Here is a 15,813-nt window from a genome sequence, read left to right on the forward strand (position 1 = left end):
ATATGGGTGCTGTGAGAGTTCCCATGCTGGCATCAGAGATGCCCAAGGGAAGGAGAGGAGAAGCAGGCATTTCAAGACACTGGCAGGTTGCATTGGCATGGAGGTGGTCAGAGTCTTCACAGAACCAGTTGTCACAGCAGTGGCAGAACTAAGAGTGAAGTGAAGCTAAGAGGACTTAAAGCGGGACATAAAAAGTGTCTGATACAGGCTGTCCCTTGTATCCTCCAGTATACTCAGCTCCCGTGTTACAAAATGGAGACTGTGTGTTTCAGAAAACAAAAGGCTCCCACTTCTTCCTTGAGACTTAATGCAAGAGGGTTTATGAATAAATTGATGGTCTCTGGTGCCACAGATACCAGCCTGGAGGCAGTAAGGGATGGTGGAGCAGGTCTTGAGGAGGAAAAGCATTGTACTGTAAGATATTTGCATCAGGTGACATTGTTACAGGGTCCCTGCATAAGCACAGGCTGCTTTTCTCTGGCCAAACATGGAGGCTTCTGGAAAATATGGGAGTTCAAGTTCTCACACGTATCTATCCAAATACTTACATCCAAGGCATCAAGCTCCCACTGTTTTTCTGTCAGGACCTCGATATAGAAAACTATCGAGCCTGCCATTTAATCTTCTTACAATTTGGTGTTGGGTCTGATTTTCAGCATGGCCTTCCCTGCCACGGCAGAAGATAAAGATCCCTTTATACACATCCGTAGAGGCCCTCTAGCTTTCACAGAGAGTTTGAAATTAATGGTTGGCTGACCCAAGCCTGTCATTTTCTTTGTCGCAAACTTCCCAAAGTAACAGAAGCCAACAAACCCTGAAATCCTTACAATTACCATTGTCCTCGTGCTACTCAAGGGTCACAATTACCACATAACTACATGTTTCACAGGTGAAAACAAATAACTGTGATGCTACTGCATGCCAGGGCTCTTCACCAGAAATGGGGCCCTTATTCTCATCTTACTGGTAAGAGATCCAGTTCTAGAATTCCATCCTTAGGATTTGTAAAACCCTTCCTACTAGCAATTATCTGGTTCCCTGGAAAGCAGAGCCTAAGACATCAGCTTTTATGTGAGTACCTTTATTGGAAAACGTGATCCCAGAGGACAGGAGTGAGGGATGAGAAGTAAAATAGGAAAGGAAGAAGAGCCAAAACAACAATATTATACCTAATTGCCCCCCATATTTTGTGACTCGTTGCTTGATGGCATATAACCCCCTGAAAAGCCAAATGAATGTGTCTCAGAACTGGGGGAAAATAAGGGAATCAGTTATCCATCACCTCCTGTTCTCATTGACCAAAATTTCACTCCATAGAATTCTAACTCCCCTCTGTGTACACATGCAAAGCAAGTTAGCCTGGCATTGTATGCCAATGTCAAAAAAGAAGGTCGAGATAGAGGTATGGGGTGTAAGCCTGAAGTGACATGCTATCAAGCTGTACCTGCATGAAGTTTGTTGGAGATCACACTGGAAGAACTGGGTGCTTCAGAGGTGACAGGCAAAACTAAGCAGTTGTCATATAATACATAAGAGGTTTCTGGTAGACCTTCCTTTTTTTGTATAGATCTTTCTTCTGCAATTAGTGTGGTGCTGGAGGGAGGTGTTCAGAAGACACATAGGAGAGAATGTGTGAGTGCCCATTCTTTCTCACATTGGAGGCTGGATCTGGGAGTCACAGACAGGGCTGGCAATGGAGTTGAACAACCTCTCTTTAAGATTCCTCCCAGTCCCAGAAGACTGGTGGTGAAGAAGTCCCAAGGCCACAAGATAATATAAGCAATTGGCCCAAAGGCTTCTGCTTCCTTCCAGGGTAGGGAGGTCACCATTTTCCCTGCTGAGGCACGATGGACCATTAGGAAGAAGTGGGAATCCTTTAAGAGAGATCAAAGGAGAGAGGGTTCTGCGGAGAAAAGGGGCAGGGTGAGTCCTAGGAGGTGGGAAGAGGATCCAAACACAAAAGCATCCACTTGAAATCCTGTGTGCTCCCATCTGCAGCTGGGGCTTTGGGGGAAGTGGGATGGAGGACTCTTCAGGGGACAGTGAGTGGAAACTGAGGAGTAGGAAGGAGCACTGGTTTCCTCTCCTGGTGTTTTCGGCAATGGATGAGCTACTTGCATCTGAGCCCATGGCCTCAAGCAAATGGATGTAGATCCACAGGCAGGATGCCTTTGATTTGCTCCACCCCACAGCCCCTGGAAATCACAATTGAAAATCAATAATCACTAAAAAATCACTAAGTAACGTTACACTGGCAGAATGGCCATTTCATTACCAGGAACAAGCTTTGCACGGACAGCAGGAGTTGGCATGGAGTTTCACACGGGACAGCTAGTTCTGGCCTTCGTCAAGAGTAGGAAATGGTCTGCTTGCTGTTTACCCTACTATAGAAAAAGGTGGCCCCTGGTGTTCTCAGCTGCTTAGGGTTACAGAGGCTTCTCAAGGCTTCTGCTGTGACTTTCCCAGCCTCTGCTAAGGGTTGCAAAAGCTTCTTGAGTCTTCTGCTCTGATTCTCTAGAGTCACCAGGCCTGTGGAGTGGCACGGCAGAGTGGAGCCTGTAAGGTGGCACACTGCCACATTCATTCTTCAAGAATATGAAGCCAGTATGGGACTGTGATTTCACAGATAGGCCAGGCCAATGACATGGGCAATGACGTGTTCTGGGAAGGATGGCTTCTGTGGGGCAAGGCCGTAGACAGGGAGGAAGTTGAGCATTGCATGGCCACCTGTAGGAAGCTTCTAGATGCCCACTGCAAGGGTCAGTGTGGCACCATGTCTACCTTCCTTGGACCTCCACAGTTCTAAAGCCAGGCACCACAGCCCTCCTAGCCAGCCAGGCATCTGCCACTAGATGCAGGGGATTTTATTACTAAAGCTGTTTGTTTTGCCACTGATGCAACGTGACACCAGCCTGTGTGATCCAGCTCTGGGCATCACGTTTCCAGCACACAGCAATGAGATGGAAATTTGACTGCTGCAAAAGGCATCGATTTTGACTTATTCTGTGAATCTCCTTTCTCTGAACAGCAGGGACATTTCAGTCCCTTGTAAGGCATACACTCTCTTCCTCCTGGCAACTGCCTAGTACCGTAATTCCCCATATAGTACCACCTTGGAAGCACCTTGAGCAGTGTCCCAGGGGCGAGAGGGGCCTACATCCCAGTTCCTGAGGAATTAAGGGAGTAATGAAGTACCCAGACAGAATGCACTCAGGGAGCAAAGCACCTCTAGCCTCACCTGCTTTTGAGTTTAGGAGAAAGGGCCTGGGAATACACACCCTAGCTTACAGAGAAAAGCAGCAAGCCACATCCTTGCCTTTCTTTCTTTGGTTTTGTTACTCTAATTTCACTGAGTGGCATCTACACTCAGTCCTTCAGGGAGCAGGGTTTTCCTGCTGGCAGATATGCTACGGGGCTGCGAGGCAGGGTGTTGGAGGTACAGCTACAGCTCCAACACAGCTGGTGACCACCCGCAGCCCAGGACTGGTCTCCTGGTTGCCAGGGCAGATGAGGGGAGCTCCCTGCAAAATCCTAGAAATGGGAGATCAAAGCTTGTGATAGAGCCAGAAACTCAAGCCCAGAAAGGGAAAGGAGCTTGTCCCAGGTCCCATAGTGGGCCACTTGCAGGATGGAGCCAAGAACCCAGGACCTTGTTCATGGGTCTGCCACCACTTGAAACAGGGCATCACTAGCTTTTCAGGGGCTTACCCTGTCCCCACATGCACATATTTATTTGTAGTTATATACCTGTTGCTTGTTGGTGCACTGAAGTCATTTCACATACAGGACAGGAGCACTTCACTGGAGAGCTGGAGGGACCCTTAGGATTTATCTTATTTTGCCCAGTGCTGTCGCTCAGCAGATAAGCATGCTTGGCCCTCAGCAAGCATTTTCCAGCAGCAGCAGCGGATTCTAGGATACCTAGTTAGACCCTGGCTATATCTGAATAATAGCTACCATCTGAAAGATGTTAACTGACTGAATCCTCATACCAACCTATGAGGTAAGTGCCACTGCTACTCCCAGTTTTCAGATAAGGAAACTGAAGCACAAAGTGGGTAAGTAAGCTGCTCAAGGTCACATAGCTGGTTAAGAGCCAAAGCCTGGATTCAAAGCAGGCTGGTTCCTGATTGCTTGCCTTTACACTACCCTGTGTCATAGCTCACAGAGCTGGTGTGATGATCCAATCAATGAGTTAATAAGTCAGGTGTCGGCACCTGCTGCTAAGCCCCTTATAGCTCTCAAGTGTGGTACATACATGGTCTCTAAGGATGAATGTGAGAGTTTGTCTTGCCTCTTCTCTCCCCAAGAGTATACAGCCCAAGTTCAATGCTCTGCACACAGCAGGTATTCAGAAAAGGCCCAATCCCATTCTGCGAAGATGTGCTAAAAATCAGAGCTTGTGGCTAAAATCAAGTATTTCGTAGTCTACTGAAAAAATGGGTAAATCAACAGTTACAAGCCAAGGTGGCAACAGATGCTAGAGGGGCTTTTCACAAATGGGGCAGCCCCGTTTCCTGGACATCAGAGAGGAGGGACTCCAAGCGGGCCTCACAGACAAGGACTTCAGAGGAGTACCCAAGTGATGGGGAAAGGAGGGCCTCCTGCTGCCTGAAGGGAACAACGTGTACACAGCATGGAGGTGTGAAAGAACAGTGTTTTTCAGAACAATGACTTGTTTGCTCTGTCCACCACATGAGTTATCTTTGGAGAGGCTGGGGGGGCAAACCCAGAGGACAGAGCATCAAGCCAAAGAGTATTATCCTCAAGCCTTAAAATCAAATGGAATTTGTGCTGCTAGGTTTCAGACTTTCCCAGGACCCATGACTCCTTTTCCCTTCCATTTCCTCCTTCTTGGAATGGGAATGTCGATCTTAGGCCTGTTCCACCATGACATTTTGGAAGCAGAGAACTTGTTGCATGGTTTCACAGATACACAGATGAAGAGGAACATTGCTCCGGGATGAATTATACCCTCAGTCTCACCTGCATCTAATGTAAATGACATTTAGATAAGATTATGGACTGAGAGTTGGCGCTGGAATAGGCTAAGGTTTTCGGGGATGTGGAGATGGAGTGCCAGTCTGTTACTGGCTGAATTGTGTCCTCCCACCAAATTTGTATGTTGAAATCTCAACCTCCAGTATCTCAAAATGTGACCTTATCTGGAAATAGGGTCATTGCAGATGAAATTAGTTAAGATGAGGTTATATTGTGGTAGGGTGGGGCCCTAATTCAATATCACTGATATTCTTTATGAAAGAGAGAAATTTGGATATAGAGGTATGCATGGAAGGAAGACAATGTGAAGACACACAAGGAGAAGATGGCCATCGAAAGCCAAGATGAAAGGCCTAAGACAGATCCTTCCCTCACAGCTCTCAAAAGAAACCAACCCTGCGGACACACCTCGATTTCTAGAACTGTGAGGCAAGAAACGTCTGTTGTTTAAGTCCCCGAGGTTGTGGTAGTTTGTTATGGCAGCCCTAACAAACTATAACAGATTTTGGTATTTTAGAGAAGGGTCAGATGAGGTAGACCATATATCCTAAGCAAAGGAGGTGGGACTTTAGCCCTCAGGGTTAGAGGGAGCCAAGGAAATAGTTTAAGCAAGGAAGGATCTGTATTTGGGAAATTTACCCTAGTGGATGTGAGGAGGATGTATTGGAGAGGACAAGATTGGAGGAAAGGAGACTACTTAGGACATGGTTGCTGTACTCTAGATGGAAGTGGATGGCTGCCTAAATAATGATGCTAATAATGACAGCAGCAGTAGTACTTGCAGTGTACTTATGTTTACAACAATGAATGTGAATTGATTGTTTATGCGGTGCTAGGCAATTTACATGGATTAATGAATGATTGCAACAACCTGATGAGGTGGGCACCATTGTTATCTCCCATTTTACAAACTAGGAAACTTGCCCCATGCCACGCAGTAAGTGCTGGGGTCAGAATTTGGACCAGGTGGTCTGACTCTAACACCTGCGGTGCAATGGTATGTTGATAACTGTTTAACAGCCCTGATTTTTGCTTTTGCCCATTTTGGAGGTATGCCTACCCCCACCATTGCCAATTTTGGGCTACCAATGTGTCATCAACAGGTTGACAAGATTTCTGAAAATGTAACCGTCCTTTCTCACAAGGTGATGCAAGCCAGCTAGCAAAGCAGCAGGCACAGAGCTAGCCATGTGCAAAGGGCTTGTTACTTCCCTCCTCCCTGCTGAGCTTTAGGTTAATAGGATACTCTTGAGGCCACTCAGTTCCAGACTGCCTAGGACATCCACATTTTGGTTCCACAGTGAGTAACTGTGTGATCTCAGAAAAATTGCTTAACCTCTCTGAGCCTCAGTTTGCTTAGCCCTGAAATTTGTTTTTGCAAGGCTTCATCGAGCTCATAGATGTGAAGCACAGGGTCTGATTTTATTGTTTATATAATTGTGTTTTCCAAACCCAGGTCACCTGAAGCACATTGTCTGGTTGTCTCCAGATGTCCTGGAGAGTGTGCCTGCCCGAGGGGGGCCTAGCTGGTTTCCTGGCATTAGGTCATATCAACCTTTTGAATGGTTGTGGTGATGGTGCAGCAGCGGCCTAGATGGTTGCTAGGACAGCCATAGGCCAGAGTTGTGTTGTTTTGGTTTCTTAAGTCATACAATTACAAATGTTCTGAAGGGTCCTAGAACATCAGATAGATCCTCTTCCCATGTGGGGCCTGAGTTGTGCCTCTTCTGTTGGGAAATAATGTCATTGCACGAAGAGTAATAATTAGCATGCCATCTGCATACGTTTTTCTATATAAGAGCTTTGACAATGTCTTTCAGTCCCATGCATGGTGCAAACGGGAAACTGGCAGCCATCTGGTTTTACGTTAATTCCCTAAATTGTTTATCCATCTTCGTTTAAATGACCACTTCCCATCCTTATCTAGGCTTTGGTAGCATTACCTATGGCATTTTGGAAACAGCATTCATGGTAAGTAAGAAGCTATGGAGGGAAAATTGACTTGTAGCCACAGTTTTCTGGCTTCATGGTGAAATCAATGCAAGGCATTCTACAGGCCCTTAATTAACTGCTTGCTTGCTAATGAGGGCTTTTTTTTCTTAAAGGTTCCTATGTTTTAAATCAATGAAGTCGTCAGGAAATTGCAATCAATATTTTAACAATTTCCCATTTGTTTCTATTGTGTTTCTTCAACATCCGGAAGAATATTAAAATTGTTTAAGAACACTACAAAAATAAATAAGTCAACTGGTTTCCCAGTGGCTTTCCTCTGCCCCACCAGGGTAAAAATTCCAATGCGTCCTCTATGAGTGCCCCAGTCTGCATCCTCACCTGGCACAGACTCATCCTTTTTTGCCAGACATATCAAGTGCTTGCAGAGTGTACAATAGTACAAGGTGTTTGAACTTACCTGCAAGACCTGAGCTTTTGTCTGAATACTTTTCATTTGTGCCTCTTGTCTTTTAGGGTATGTAGGATAAGAATCATAACAGCATCCTCTTCTCTGCGGGCTAATGACTGATGCAGTAGACACCTTGACAAGGGTGGTTCTGTCCATGAGAGAACCAAAACCCTGACTATATACCAATAAGGCCGATACTACTATGACTCCATTTTGCAAATGAGACCCATGAGGCTCAAGAAGTTGTACAGCTGGGAGCCAACAGAACCTTGGTGTACACCAGTGCCTTCTGCCTTCCAGATCAAGTTCCCCGCACTTCCTCTGCATGGGGTAGTCACCACCCTGGGCCTCCCCAAGGGCACTTGTCCATCCTCATTCCTGTGTTTCTGTTGGTTGTGGCCTCCAGCATTCTGTGTCAAAGAACTCAGGTTCCCTGGGGTTAGGACTCTATGCAGATGAGGAGTCCACAAGCCGTGAGCCAATGCCCCAGGAGCCTGGAGCTCAAGAGCCTGGGGGGTGGGGGTCTTTGGCTTTGCTGAGGGACTGGGGTCTCTGGCTTTGCTGAGGGCATCTGTCTGGCTGAGTAAGGCATGGCTGCAGGGGTCTGGGAGCCAAGGGAGCAGGTGGAGGTGGTAACCTCCAGTTGGGCATAGCCAATGGCCTCTGAGCATCAGAGGGGAAGTGGGGGTGCCAGAAGGTGCTGGCCACATCCATCACCTCACTTCCTCTCTCTGGATCCATATTCTGCCATCCAGAGGTGTACCCTGAATACCCTCCCACACCCCCCCCACACACACTGCAACTGAGGATTAGCCATGAGTGTATCAGGGAGGCTTTGGGGAAACCCCAAAAGGCACTGTTAAACTGTGGAACAAGGCAGAGCTGAGGACAAAGGCATATGGTGTCAGAAAAGGACAGCTAGGACTGAGGATGGCCAAGGGAGGGAAGGTACCTGTGCTGTGATGGGACTCAGGACGAGCTACACTGAGGAGGAGGCCTTTGAGATGAACCTTGATGGGCAGGCAGGACTTTGTAAAAAAATAGATATGGGAGTCTCACTCTCTTGCCCAGGCTGGACTCAAACTCCTTGGCTCAAACGATTCTTCTTCCTTGGCCTCCCAAAGTGCTGGGATTACAAGTGTGATCCACTGTGCTCAGCCCAGGCAAGATTTTGACAGGAGTGCTGGCGTGGGAAATATATGAGCAAAGGGGCAGAAGTGGGAAGAACCAGGAATGGTTAGGTGTCCAGTAAGCAGTCCAGCCAGGCTGGAGGCCCAGAAGCATGTGTGAAAGCACCAAAAGAATCTAGAAGTTAATAGAGACTTGTGCTCACTATGGAGGGCCTTGCATATCAAGCTGAGATGTTGGGATTTAGTGCTGTCAGCCGTAGGAAGCCCCAGGAGGCTTTTGAGCATGGGAGTAATGAGAAATAGAGCCACTGGATGTGTGTTTCCTCTTTCCAGTCAGCATGTATGTTCTCCATGGGCCCCTACCTGTGCAGGTCATGCCCAGAATTCCAGAGGCTTCCCAGTTAAGCTCCAACATTTGTCAGATGAACTTGGGAAAACTTGGCATCTGTTCACAGGAATATGACTATAAATGACAGGTGGCTGGTGATTTTATTTTTCAAATCCACTGAGCTCCAGGTTTGGGTCAAACCGAAGACAGGGCTCATATTAGCCTTAGCATGGTATCTCTGGACTCCAGCAGCTTAAGTCCAGCTTTTTGTTTAGCCACCACTCAGCAAAAGCACCAGGAGTTCCCGTAGGAGAAGGACAGCTCCTTGAGACCCCATGGTATTCTTTTCCTTGCCTGGACCCACAGGCCAGGACGGCACACACTAAACATCGATAGTCACATAGCAGGTGGAAATGGCCCAAGCTTTGAGGCCCAATTGCTTTACTGCTCTACCACTCTTGGGCTGTGTGCCCCGAGACACATGCCTCCACCTCTCTGAGTGCCTGATTCCCTCATCTGGAATACGGAGATGATGATCAACACCTCACTGGGGGCACAGGTTGTGCAAGTAAAGCACAGGCTAGGCCTACATTAATGGAGGAAGATGTGCTGCTGAGCTCCAGACTTGGTCTTGCATTTTGGGTGGCAAAAGGGCCCTGGCTCTCAGAACCAGTCTACTCAGTGAGGAGAAAGCCTTCACTCAGCCTCTGTCTCTGGCCTCCTCTATCATTTTTCCGTCAATCTTGGGATATCCTAGGTGACAACCACAAGGAAACCTCTTTCCACCAGTAACTGTAGGAATCACTGTGTACCTCTGTGGCCAGCTGTAAGACTGCCACCAATCATGTGGACTACAGTGTCCCTTGGTGACATGACCTGAGGCTGGTTTTGTGTCGCTAACACAAAGCTCTTTGCCTGCGCTCCAGCCTTCTTAACCTTTGTTTAGGTCATGAATTACCTTCAAATGTAATGACATCCATGGGCCCCTTTCCCAGTGGGTGTGTATGGTCCAGTGGCCCCCAGAGTTTCCTGAGAAGTTCCAGGAAAGCAGAATCTACTAACATTTATTGAATAGATACTCCATGCCAGGCATCGTGCTGGGAGCTGGGAAGACAGCAGTGAACAAAACAGACGCTGACCGCTGCCCTCTTGGGATCTAACGTATAGAAGAGGTCAGGTACTGGTAAGCACTAAAGAGAAAACAAAGCTGGGAAGGGGAGAGGAAGTGCCAGAGATGGGCGTGGGGCTTTGAAAAGTTACATAGGGTGCCCAGGTGACATTTGTTCAAGACTAAAGGAAATGAGGGAGCCAGCCCATAGATATCTGGGGGAAGTGAATTCCAGCCCAAGGGAACAGCTAAACCAAAGATCTTAAGTAAAGCAGGAATGTATCTATGTGTTGAGGACGAGTTGGGAGGTCTGTGTGTCTGGAGCAGAGTGAGTGGAGGGAAGATGACGTCATTGAGATGGGGGGGGGGGACGTGCCTGAAGGGCCCCAGAGGCCACTAGAAGCACTTCAGTTCTACTTTGAGTGCAATGAGGAGTCACCGTGGGGTTTGGCATAGAAATTGGGAATAGACTGCAAGGAGAGGGTTGAAGGGAGGGAGGAATGAGGGCAGTCTGTGTGGCAGCTACTGGAGTAATTCTGGGGGGGAGAGGCTGGTGGCTGGAAGCGGGGGAAGCAATGGATGAGCAGAAAAGAGTGACATTGTGGATACGTTTTGGTGATGCAGAGGACAGAACTGTCTGCTGGACTGACTGTGGAGTGTAAGCAAGAGAGAAGAATTAGGGAGAATTCCAGGGCCTTCAGCCTGGGCAACATGAAGGATGGAGTAGCCATGAACTGAGGTGGCAGACTATGGGCACGACACATTTGGGGGATGATCAGAAACTCAGTTCAGCAGGTTATATGGAGTTTGTGATTTCTAGTGGCCATCCAGGTGGTGGTGGCAAGCAGGCAGTTAGCCATCGCACAGACGTGCAGCTGTGATATTACAGGCTTCGCAGGATACTCTGGGAGAATGGGCATCACTTGCCCAACTGAGGAAGATGATAACAAGTGATCTGAGGGTTGAGTGGAGGTGCTGGGAACAGAAATCCACCTTCCGTCTCCTTGGCTAGTGCACTTTGAGGTTGCAGATAGAATTTTAAAAGCATCCTGCCAATGCTCTGTGATAGCCATGGCCGTTCTCCATTCAGCTTTGTTTAATCAGATTTCCTTCAACGGATCCCCACACTCTCGCAGTTCTACCCGGCCACTGGCAGCCCTGAGATGACTCTCTGGCAGCAGGGCCTTTAAGGTAAGGTTCAGTCACCAGAGAGCAATAACCTCTTCTGGTTGCTTGCCCTTTCCAGAGCAGACAGGACTGGACCCAGACAAGGTGGATTCCTTCACAACTGCCTTGCCGAGCTGTGTACCCCCAGCCTCGCCCCACTGGGCCAGGCGCACCCCGGCAGTGCTGAATCTCTCGCGATTGGGCCTGGACGCTGCTCTTCCTTCAGGTAACTTCGTGAAACGCTAGGAGGCAATCGCCCAGCCTCATTACGCCTACGTAGCCCACGAAGGGATCTCGTTGAGTTCTCGGAGGGGGCCCCAGCGCTTTCCGAGGGCCGAGAGCGTGGGCGTGGAGGGAAGGAGGGGCCGAGTGGGCGGCGGGCCCATCCCTTTATTCGTGGCCTGCGGCTCCGCTGAGCGTGACCAGATGTGTTGGTGACAGGTTGCTACTCAGAGGTGCGGACAGGAGCTGAGGGCTGCTGCTGTCGGAGCAGACGCGGCGTTCCCAGGCTGTGCCCAGCCTCTGCAGCTGCCATCGCTGGAGAAGTCCAGGTTAGGAAATGTACTCGGGGAGGGGACCCTGGAGAAGGGGTGCAGCCAAGTACCGGGAGGTGGGGGAGGTGGGAGAGTTGGGAGGGGAGTCGCTGGACTCAGCACCAGGGCATAGGGTGGACAGGGTGCGCTGGTCCGCCCGGCAGTTCCCAAGGAACCTATGTTTCTGCAGAAGCCGCAGGTGTCCGTCTTGGGATAGATAACTGCAGAGGGAGCCAGTCCAGCCCAGCTTGGGTGGGAGCATCGCGTGCCCTGGCCCAGTGGAACTGGAGACTGGCCAGGGAGCCTGGACTCTGGGCTAAGCGCACTGGCGGGCGACGCCGACAGCGTCCGCGCCGAGGGTGGGGAACTGGGAAGTGGGGAGTGGGGCACTCGGCCGGGATGGTGGCGGGTGCAGTTCACTAACTGCCACCTGAGAGCCCTGGTCCCCGGTGCCGCCACAGCGGGTCTGTTTGGCCATCAGGGCGAGAGCTGGAGAGCGGATGCGTGGGCGGAGGGACTGGCACTACCCACCCAGCAGCCACCCACTGCAGGTGAGTGCCCCTTCCCGGGCGAAGGGAGGAGAAGAGCCTGGCCGCTAGCCCTAAGGTCAGGCTCTGGTGAAAACTGGAAGCGGGAGGGGGCTGAATAGGCTACTTTGCGATGAGGTTCCCGTCACTGTGACACTTCAGCGTCCTCTGGGGATCTGTCATTCCTCTTGCACGCTCTCTTGTTCTCTGGTCCCTCTCCTCTCCCATTCTCTCCCCTCCTCTCCACTCCTATCCCATCCTCTTCCCTCCCCTCCCCTTCCCTCCCCTCCCCTCCCCTCCCCTCCCCTCCCCTCCGCTCCTCTCCTCTCCTCTCCCCTCCTCTCCTCTCCCCTCCTCTCCTCTCCTCTCCCCTCCTCTCCTCTCCTCTCCCCTCCTCTCCTCTCCTCTACCCTCCTCTTCCCTCCCCTCCCCTCCTCTCCTCTCCCCTCCTCTCCTCTCCTCTCCCTCCATCGTGTCTCTACCTCTCTATCTCCGCTGGTGCCTCTCTCGGTATCTGTCTCGCAGTCCCTGCCTTCTCTGTGTCTCCTACAGTCTCCTGTCTCTCTTGGTCTCCCGGTCCTGAGCGCTCTCTCGCCCTGTTACTGGTGAGCGCTGGCTTTCAGCTCTCCGTGCTAGCTCTTCATGTGTCCCGACCACTGACGTCTCACCAGCTCGCTCTCCCCAGACGCGGAAAGTCCACCTTCGGCGTGTGGGTTTCCCAAGCGCGCTGGGCCCCGCTTGCGGCCCTCGGGGGCGGGCTCTGTCTGCTGGAGGCGCTCCGGTAACCCTGCTGTCGCCTCTTCCCACCAGTGCGCCGACTGGCCGAGCCACCTGACGCCGAGGGCAACGACCAGCCTCCACTGAGTGCGAAGCAACAAAGGTGAGTGCACCGGGGCCCTTTTCGCCCCTCCGATCCCTCCCCAGCTGCCCTGGTTGGAGTCGACTGGAGAAATGAAGCAGCCACAGCGAAACCAGTCTGCGGCCGCTTTCTCCTCTAAAGACTGGTGGGAGGGCCTGGGAGGCCCCTTGGGCGGCCGCACTGCTTTGGCTGCCCGCGGCCCCATCCCGGCGTGGAAACCCAGAGTTTCCAGGCTTGAGGCTGGCGGGGTCGCGGGCAGGGCAGCGCGGCTTCCCCTTTAAGGCCGGAGCCGCTTGTCGCCGTGAGTGTGAGGGTGTGTGAGTGTGCGGCGTGCGTGTCTCCTCCTCCCCGAGTGACACAGCAGTGAGAAATGCCTATCAGTAACTTAAACCCCCGAAACTCCACCTTCCGGGCGCGCGGCGCGGAGCCGGGCGGTGGGAATGGAGAGAGCAGATTGAGGCCGCCACTGCAGCGCCGCCAGCATGAACTTGGCCGCGAGCTGAAGTGGCCGGCGGCGGGCGGGCGCGGGGGCACCGGCCGCTAGCCAGGGGGTGATCTGCAACCGGGCTGGGTTACTAGGCGGCCGCCTGAGGCTAGGCTGCCTGCGCCGGCGGCTGCCCGCCCCTCGGACACTGCGCCCGCCGCGCCGGAGCTCTGCACCACGGTAAGGCTGAGGGCGAGCGCAGGAGGTCCGAATGTTCTGGGGGGTCCGGGGTACACTTCTGTCCTCCAGTTATGGTCCCCATCGCTGAGGATCGGGTCCTGGGATGCTTCGAGCCGGTAGACCCTAAAGTTTGCTCTGAGCACACGGCCCACCTGGCGCTGCGGGCGGCCGCCCCCTTCTAGAACGACCCGGCAGTGCTGGGCGCAGCCGAAACGCCGGAGACCACGGTATTTGGCTCAGCGCCCATCTGGCGTCTGAAATCCGGCGAGGGCAGCCACGTACCGGGGAGGAAAGGTAGAAGGGCGCAAGCTGCGCGGGCTCATGGGGCTACACGGGGCTACCAGGAGGCTACCACTCTGTCCCAGCACCCCCGAGCCCCTTGCAGCCTGGGTGTCACCGGTGACGGTGCCTTCACATGCCAGCTCCCAGCGCCCAGGCCAGTAGGCAGTGGCCGCTGGGTGAAGGATTCCCCCACCCCAGCGCTGTTTGCCGCCTCGGAGCGAGAGTGTGGAGTGTGCGCGCCGAACCCGCTGCCCTGCACTCCTTCTCCTGCCAACTCCTGGGGAGAGCAGCCTGGAGCTGAGCTGGTGCTCTCGAAACAGCCCCAACTGGGTTCCTGCGGAGCAGCGCCGGCACCCCTGCGTCAGAGTCCGCGCTCCACGTTCCCCAGCATCCGAGAGACGACAGAGCTCCGCGCCGGGCGCCGGCTAGCGCGGGCGGAAAGCCCCCCGGAGCGCCGCCAAATACTTTTCTCGGTCAGTTGGCTTCGCCAGGCTCCGTCCCAATGCAGTGTGTCCGAAGCCTCCTGGAAAGCTGGAGATGTCGTCTGATTCTGATCCGTGATTAAATTCGGATTGAGCAGACACTAATAGGATTAGCGGGCCAGAAAGCTCGGCCCTGAAGCCATCGGAACCTGGGCAAACACGCGCCTCAGGCTGGGGCATTCACTCCCGCCGCTCTCCTGCAGCTGGGTGCGGCTGACCCGGGCACCCCGAGTGTGGGTGTGTGTGAGCAGGCGGGAGCACAAGGTGGCTGGGGGACGTGGGGAGAAGGACCCACCGTTTGCTGGGGTGGCTTGTCGTTGTTGTTTGGCAACACGGTGCCCCCCGGGGGCGCCGCCCCCACGGCGAACGTGCTGTTCACCGGTAAGCAAACCGAGGCCGGCTCCGGGATATTGTCTGCGAGGGCCAGCGAGCCGAGCTTACTAGAGGCGGCTGCGCTGGAACAAAGGCGCAAAGTGTCCCTGAAGCTGACCAATTTTGAAAGAGTTGGCTGGGAAGAGGGCCTGGGTCTCCCCGGGTAGACACCGGAGGGAACTGTGCGGCCCTGGCCCCCGGCTGGGGAATTGTGTTCCCCGGTTGCGGTGAGCCGGCGGGCGGCACCGCAGAAGCGCGGCCCAGCTCTTGGCAGGCGTGGGTTACCGCCCGAGTGCCCACCGGCCGGGCGGGGTCGACCGTGCACTCGCTGGGGCTTCCCGGCCGCCACCGCAGCTCTGGGCCCCTGGAGGCCGCGCAGCTTCTTTCCTTCCCTCCCTCCCACCTCTTCTTGTCTTTATAGATCCCCCCTCCCTCCCACCACCGCCGCCGCCGCCAACAATCCGCTTTATAAAAAGCCCCTTTGTTTCCCAGGAGGCTGGAGAGAGGGAAGGGGAAAGGGACGCAGAGGCAGGGGGCGGGGGCCGCTGTCTCCAAGTGGCTTCGAGCCGCTCGGGACAGGAGGGCAAGTGTAGGCGATGGGGGAGGGGGCTGTGTTTCAGGAACCCTCTGTGGGAACCCAGGAAGGCTCCCGAAGCCCCAGCTCCCGGGCCCTCGCTGCACGCCCAGCCGGTCTGCCCTAGACACCCTAAATCCCGGCGGCCGGGACGGCCCAGTCGACTGCACTGCAAGCGGGCGGGCACGCGCAGAGGCCCTAGGCGGCAAGCGCTCGGCGGGGTGGGGAGACGCGACTCGCCGTTGCGCTCGCGGGGCTCCGGCATAGGGGGCGCCCTTTCCTTGGTTTCGCTTTGCAGCGGGCGCCCCTCGCCGCCGGAGCTCAGGGCAGCTGTCGCGCCCGCCGGTGGCTGAGACTGCGGCAGCGGCTCGGAGGCTTCGGCCAC

The 15,813-nt window shown here is 53.1% G+C and overlaps 1 protein-coding gene across 41 annotated transcripts in view; it reads left to right on the plus strand.

The window, feature by feature from the left end:
- The window catches only part of MAMLD1 (mastermind like domain containing 1), a 566,578-nt gene that overhangs the window by 414,064 nt on the left and 136,701 nt on the right, over window positions 1–15,813 (plus strand). For 30 of the 41 annotated variants that reach the window (XM_078364352.1, XM_078364350.1, XM_078364348.1 and 27 more), the window contains 4 exons: window positions 11,215–11,361; window positions 11,577–11,686; window positions 12,150–12,219; window positions 13,006–13,075. The gene's annotated coding sequence lies outside the window, so the exon portion shown is untranslated. Of the gene's footprint in view, window positions 1–11,214; window positions 11,362–11,553; window positions 11,687–12,149; window positions 12,220–12,639; window positions 12,905–13,005; window positions 13,076–13,465; window positions 13,719–15,813 lie in introns of those variants that run through there. The other 11 variants (XM_078364369.1, XM_078364362.1, XM_035287779.3 and 8 more) reach the window with 4 other exon arrangements.

This window comes from Callithrix jacchus, chromosome X (genome assembly GCF_049354715.1).
Source record: "Callithrix jacchus isolate 240 chromosome X, calJac240_pri, whole genome shotgun sequence".
Classification (NCBI taxonomy): domain Eukaryota; kingdom Metazoa; phylum Chordata; class Mammalia; order Primates; family Cebidae; genus Callithrix; species Callithrix jacchus.